At 40.5% G+C, this 7,297-nt stretch overlaps 1 protein-coding gene across 2 annotated transcripts in view; it reads left to right on the top strand.

Moving 5' to 3' along the window:
- The first annotated feature begins 2,932 nt into the window (after positions 1-2,932).
- The window catches only part of nin (ninein (GSK3B interacting protein)), a 33,938-nt gene continuing 29,573 nt past the window's right edge, over positions 2,933-7,297 (top strand). The window contains exons 1-2 of one of the 2 annotated variants that reach the window (XM_088354848.1): positions 2,933-3,193; positions 6,158-6,211. The gene's annotated coding sequence lies outside the window, so the exon portion shown is untranslated. The remainder of the gene's footprint in view (positions 3,194-6,157; positions 6,212-7,297) is intronic. The other variant, XM_088354847.1, reaches the window with a different exon arrangement.

Genomic DNA, 7,297 nt, shown 5'->3' with positions numbered 1-7,297 from the left:
ATAATGCTTGAATATAATGCAATAACGTTGAAGGATTTTTTATTTTATTTATTTGACTATAAGGGATTTTTTACAATCAAATACAAATTACATTTAGATACAAAAGATATTCACTGGCTGAGCAGTGGGGCGAGGTCATTGTAGCCTAGACAAGAATGATGTTTACAGAAAAACAACAAGAACGGGGACAAGGGCTGACGCGGGAAAAGGCTGATAAGCTTTGTCGGTGTGAGTCCTTTAGACATGGCGGCGCCTTTCGGCGAGGAGGTGGCGAAGCTGGCACCTGGCCTGCCCATGGGGGGTGGCCGACACCCCGACGTGTGAAAAGACTGAAGGAGAGACGAGAGACGGCAGATCGTGAGAGGGAGGCTCGACGAAGACTAATTACACTAATTCGACAATAATTCGGCTAAATTCGATGGAATTCACTTAGTTAAATCCTTTAAGAAAACAAATCTGCCCCCGTGTGGAAAGGCCTGTCTCTTGTCAATATTTTCCCTAAATTAAGAAAAGAGCATGCGTTGTTAGGAGAATGAAGTTTGTGTTTGGTTAATGGAGGCAGATTACTCATCCGAACAATTTGGTAAACGCTACATTTGTAATGACGTTTTTTCCCTAACAACGTTTAGAATTGAAAATTGCTTGTGAATGCTTGAACTTTTTGCCATGTTCTCCGCAGGTCTGCTTAAAAATAATGCTCGGATTGATCTATGCTAGCTTTGCATTGCCATTGCATTTCATCCTCCTTTGTGATGATGGGAAGATGGCATTCGTTTGTATGCCATTGTTCATTAAAACATTATCGCCCCCTACGGGACAGGTGCGTGCTACACACCTATATGTGTATAGGAAAAGGATTACATCTAAATGATGGGCCGTGCAAGAAATGACTAGCGTTTTCCAGTGGTAAATTCTAATGGGAAGAACTTCCTGCACCTGAAATTGGAAGCCTCATTTATACCCAACACCTATAGGGGGAGAGATTAACAATCCTTACACACATAGTCTCAATTTACTCATTAGCATATATCTTGATAAATGCACACTGTTAGGGAAAAAAAAAAAATATTACAAATGTATTGTTTACCAAATTGTTCGAATTTAGTGATCTGCCTCCATTAACCAAACACAAACTTCATTCTCCTAGCAAAGCATGCTCGTTTCTTAATTTTAGGGAAAATATTGACAAGAGACAGGCATTTCCACACGGGGGCAGATTTATTTAAGTATTTAACTAAGTGAATTCCATTACATTTAGCCGAATTATTGTCAGATTAGTCTAAGTAATCTTCGTCGAGCCTCCCTCTCACGATCTCCCATCTATCGTTCGTCTCTCTTCTTCCGTCTTTTTCACGCGCTGGGGCATTGGCTCCTCCCCCATGGGCGGGTCAGGTGCCAGCTTCACCACCACCTCGCCGTAAGGCGCCGCCGCCATGTCTAAAATACTCACTACAACAAAGCTTATCAGAACACTTCTCCAAACGATGTCTCATTTTCCCGCGTCACAGGCCCCTCCGGCGTCAGCTCATGTCCCCGTTCTTGTTTTTCTATAAACATCACTCTTGTCTAGGCTACAATGACCTCGCCCCACTGCTCAGCCAGTAAATATCTTTTGTATTTAAATGTCATTTGTATTTGATTGTAAAAAAATCCCTTATAGTCAAATAAATAAAACATAAAATCCTTCAACACGCAAGATTAAAAATTGCTTAATACACTAGGTGGCACTGTATTGGCTAATGCGAAGGAAAAGCTGTGCCAAATGAGCCCACCATAGCACCCATTGTTAGGAATTAAATATTATAATGTGTCGTTTACCAAATTGTTGGAATGAGTTAACCAAACACAACCTGCATTCACCTAACAATGCGCGCTCGTTTCTTGATGGGAAAAGATGGACAAGAATAGCTGACATTTTCACACGGGGGCAGATTTAATTTCATTCGCAATTTAACCAAGTGTACTCCATCGAAAATTAGTCGAATTAGTGTCGCTCGAGTCTCTGTGTAGCCTTCTCTGAAGTCCTCTAGTTTTCTCTTCTCGGCCCACGTCTCCCCGCAAGATGGCGTCTCGACTCCTCCCATGGGCGTGCCAAGGAAGCCCCCCCCCCCTGGGCATCGCGATGTCTGGAAAACTCAAAACAACACCGAGTGTTTCTACGTCATCAGGGCCTTGTTCTCAAAACATCGCCTGCCGTCCTCCGTCAGAGTCCTGTTATGAAAATCCCCTAGTCGAAATATTCTGCATTTGGAACAGCGTGACCTGTCATTGAACTATAGCCTACTCAGTGAAACTCTTCATTGCACTCAATAAATGTAACTGTATATGCTCTGTACTCAAATCAATGTTTTATTCTTGAATGAAAGTTTTTTTCTGGCACCGCTAGATATTACACACTGTTCCTTTATGTGACGCTGTCAAAACAGAAAGTACGAAGACGATTGGACCAAATGCATTTGACTGATGTCTGTAATAGCCAATGGGGGCAAGGATTGACGCGAATGAGGCGGGTTTAATTCGCCTTTTCTTAACCTAACTTTTAAAAAGGATGACTTTTAATCGTCCCCGTTAGATTGTTTTTAAATCGAGGGGGCTATTTTGACTCATTGTATTTTTTTACTTCAAATGGCACTTTAGAGAAGGAACTTAACCATACTGTACGGATTGCATTGGACTAAATGCTTTTGACGGAAGTTTCAAATCAAATTTATTTGTAAAGCACTTTTTAGGAAAAAGGAAATCTATATAAAACATTTAGCATACAATAAGACGGTAAAATCCCAATTTATGTAACACTAATATGTAACCTAATAAACACGATTTCCTGTTTTACCATAAAAGTGGGAGGAGCATTTCTCGACACCGCGCATGGCAACAAAATGTGACCAATGAGCGTCGAGGAAGACCCGCCTCTTCCTCCGACAGCTTCTTTTCAAAATGGGAAAAGAACCTTCAACAACTTCCAAGACAAGTTCTACTTTTCTACAAAATGTCGGAACCCAATTTTCTAACTTTCCACAAACGCGAGTGAATAATTGAAGGACGCCGCTGGCGTACAAGACGGGATGAAAATTGATCTTTTTTTGTATCAAGGAAATTCCAGACGCGCCCTGATCGAAGGACATGTGTGAAAAAAGAAGAAATAGCATTTTTCTTTTCTTTCTTTAGACTTCTTTCAAGTTTTGGATTTAAGGTGAGTGTCTTTTTCAAGTTTTTCGTGAGTGTATGGATGAACTGCCTTAAACGAGTTCACATCAATATATATTTTTTATTTAGACTCTTTTTATACGTCATACTTTGCTCTATTTGTTGTCTTCTCCATTTTAGACACAATTTAGTGTAAAAACGGACATCTTGAATGAGTTTGTTTTGGAAGGATTTTACACTCTAAAACCCTCCGAGTTTCGTTTATCCTCAAAGTCGTAAGCTTTTCTTTATAGTTATCATTTTTATTTGACGTTTCTTGGCGTCGAATTTGAGTCTCAATTTAGAATGAGAATTTAGACTATAGCTTTATTATCATTGTTACAAAATGGGTTGAACATTTTGTGACAACGAAATTGGACGTGGCACTTCAGTTTCACATTTTACTGAAATCATTTAAAAAAACAATTAAAAAATCTAAAAAAAAAGTAATTTACACAATATGTGGGCATGTAGAGGCAGAAGATATTTACATTAGGTGTTTACATCCAGTTTTGGGATAGTATTAGTGCAAAATGTGGCAGTGCAAAATAGGCCACATTGTGCAAAGTGAGCATGAATACAATTTGACATCTGTACGAGGTCGTGTGTTTGCAAGAGTTTCCGTTTTTTGTGTGGTGTGTGTTAAGGGTGGTGATGGCTCTGGGGAAGAAACTGTCTCTGAGTCTGTTTGTTTTTGTTATGCGTGACCTGTAGCATCTGCCGGAAGGCAGCGGGTCAAAGAGGTGGTGGCTGGGGTGAGAAGAGTCCCCATTGATGTTTTTTGCTCTGCTGAGGTAGGGGGAGCAGGCAATGTCCTCCAGACTGGGCAGAGAGCAACCAACGACTTTCTGGGCTGTGTTGATGACCCTCTGAAGTGTTTTCCTGTCTGGTTAAAGTCGATTTAAGACAAAAAAAGGACGTCTGGAATTGTTCATTCAACTTGGATGAATATTAAGTCCAAAATTTTGAATGTTGTTTTGTGTTTTTCATCTTCTGTGCTCTAAATTTAGTCCCCAAAAAAAGTCTTGAATCGAACTTGCCTTAAGTCACAGGTGTCCAACAGGCGCCCCGCGGGCCAGATCAGGCCCGCTTAGGGATTGAATCCGGCCCGCGAGACAACACTCAGAGAAGCGCAAGAGAAAAACAAGCTGCAGGTTGAAATCTGTCCACTTGATGTTGCCAAAGCCAGGTGCCTCCAACAAAGACACTGTACTTGTATTTCTCTCTCTCTCTTTCTTTTTCACTCCCTTTGTTGCCCTTTGTCTCTTTCTCTCTCTGTCTTTTTAACTTCTTTTACTCTAACTTCCTTTTTTCCTTTTTCTCTCTTTTCTCTTTCTCTCTTCCTACCCTTCACGCTTTCTTTTCTCTTTTCTCTCCTTCTGTCTTTCTATTTCTCTTTGAATGTCTTTCTTCCTCTCCCTTTCTTTTCCCCCTCTCTCACCACTTTTTATCTTTTGTTTCTCACACTCTCTCCCTCTCTCTCTTTTTCTTTCTTTGTCCTGCCCTCTCTCCTTTTCTCTCCCTCTTTCTCTTATTTCTTTCTCTCTTTTTCTTTCTCTTTAATCTACTCGTCCGGCCCCCGACAGAATGTTTGTTCTATTGTGTGGCCCCCGAGTTAAAATGACTTTGACACCCCTGCCTTAAGCTGTAGGGGCCCCAATTATAATTTTTAAAACAAGGCATTTTGGGTAAGATAAATCACATCTCATCATCACACCAGAGAAATAATCATGTGCGTAAAATCAACATCAGTATCATCACGTTTAGCATCCATCAGTAGCCTAGATGGTAGTGTGCCCGCTTTGAGACTGGGAGGTCGCTGGTTCGCGCCTCGGCCGAGACATACCTAATTGGTAAAATGGCGGCGCCCTCTGTTGGCTGCGGCTGCATCGACTCGCTACAACGGGTCAGGTGTATCGACATTTCGTTCTGTGTACATTGTTACAAAGAATGACAATACAAAGGATATTATTATTATTATTATTATGTGGATTTCTTGTTCGCCTCGGCATCACCCCTCATTTTGGATTGTTTTGATTTGAACATATGGCATTTGTTTCATTTGAATGAGAATTTCAAAACGGCCGTGTTCATTTCGTTTAATGTGGTCAAATATTAGCCTCTTTTCACTTTACAACCAAATTAAAGGTGTATTAACACTGGAACGCTCTCACCTGTCAACCTGTCTGTTTTTGCCGTACAAAGTACATTTATGATGCATTTTAAGACATGTACGACGTACAAGAAAATCTGTACGGAAAAAGGCAAAATTGTCAATGATGGCTACCATCCGGTATACATCGACGATCACCAAACGGCAAATCGATCCAGTCAAACGAGTTCGCCGCGGTAGCCTCTATCTCGGTATTCTTTTTTTTCCATTGCAAACAAAGCGAGCGGTTGGATGCTACTGTGCGCATGCGTCTGCTGCCTGGGGATTTCCCATCATGCATCATTCCGTGGTAGTTGTGTAGTGAAAGGAAGTCCGTCTCTTTTTAGAGAACTGGCTTTTTTGGCTCAGCTCATTAAAGACAGACTCTCTTTTCTTTTCTGTCTTTCTATTTCTCTTTGGATTTTTTTCTTCCTCTCCCTTTCTTTTCCCCCCCTCTCACGACTTTTTATCTTTTTTTTCTCACACTCTCTCTCTTTCTTTTCCACCCCTTTTCTCCCACTCTGTCTGTCTCTTTCACTCTCTGTGTCTCTCTTTTTCTCTTTGTTGCTCTTTCTCTCTGTGTCTTTCAACCTCCTTTTTTCCTTTTCACCCGCTTTATGCATTATATGACGAATGATGATGTTGTATAAAGAAGTAAAGAAAAAAAAAATATAAAAGGAGAAAATGAAAAAAGACAGGTTGGTGGTTATCCCTTTAATCAGTGTATTAGCAACAATAATTGAATGCAGAAAATGAATTCATAATTGGAATAAGAAAATTCTACTTGATTCTATTTGCGTGTATTTTTTCCTTCTCCAGTGAACGTCCAAGCGACTTCATCTTTGAACTTTTTGGATAATATACCTCATTCATGTAAGTGTCTCGCAACAAAATGTTCATTCAAAATATATATAAGGAAACCCATGTACAATATAACATGTTAAACGACATCAATAAACACGTTTGAAAAAAAAATATGGTGTAAGATGATTCAGTATTTTGTAGCTTTTAATGGAACCTCCATTCCTTCGCATCCCTCGTTGATCCAGAAATCCTAAAAGCAATGCGATGAGATAATCCCCCAAGTCTCCGGGTGGCTGCGGACCTGATTTTCCTTCTGGCTTCTTTGGACCTGCACCAGCTGTCGGTCTGGAGTCCAAAGACGTGTGGAATACTCATTTGAGCTTTGTGGGTGACCCCCTTATTGTGCAATAATGGGGAAGGGGCTTTTGAGGGTGCTTGAAAACCCACCTGCAGCTGTTGCTCCGATGCACGTCGTGGTTTTTCTTATTTTCTGCATTTCCATGAATGCGACGCCTGAAATATATATATTTGGAAGACTTTCTCTTAGGATAAGCTTAATTTGAGTCATGACTCTTCCAGGGTTGTGTAGGGTTACTTGAACTGGATTACTTTCAATGACTTTTGGATGACTCCAATAGCAAATATGATCAGAAAAGACAAAAGAAACTCAATAGGAATAAATTGATGACTCACAACACACGGTAAGCTTTCTCTCCTGGCTTTGATCTCTGGCAAAACTGACATAAAATGCGACAGAAACAAAATCAAAATAAATCCAAACAGCTTGCCAACATCATTTTTGCCATTCCGTGTATTCCGTTACTCCCCAAGCCTGCACAAAATGGAGTCATTTTGCCTAACAATCTCTCTTTCTTTTTCTCTTTCTCTTTCTCTTTCTTTCTCTTTCAAACAGACACCGCACAAAAAAAACCCTGAAAACTCGTGCCAACACTACCTCATACGTTACTCATGTCTTGTTCTTGCACATGTCGACTGCACTACGTTTAATGCTCAAATTGCACAATGTCTGACCATTTCCTGTTTCATGCTGACTATTTTTGCACTATGATGACTTTGCACCAAATGCAATATTGCACAACCGTTACGATACCAACGTTATCACGACAACCCTGTATGTAACATCCCACATGCCGA

Source organism: Urocampus carinirostris, chromosome 15, assembly GCF_059441175.1.
Source record: "Urocampus carinirostris isolate Australia breed hairy pipefish chromosome 15, RoL_Ucar_1.0, whole genome shotgun sequence".
In the NCBI taxonomy this organism is placed as follows: domain Eukaryota; kingdom Metazoa; phylum Chordata; class Actinopteri; order Syngnathiformes; family Syngnathidae; genus Urocampus; species Urocampus carinirostris.
Note: the sequence above shows the minus strand (reverse complement) of the source record. Positions and strands in the feature narration are given on the sequence as shown.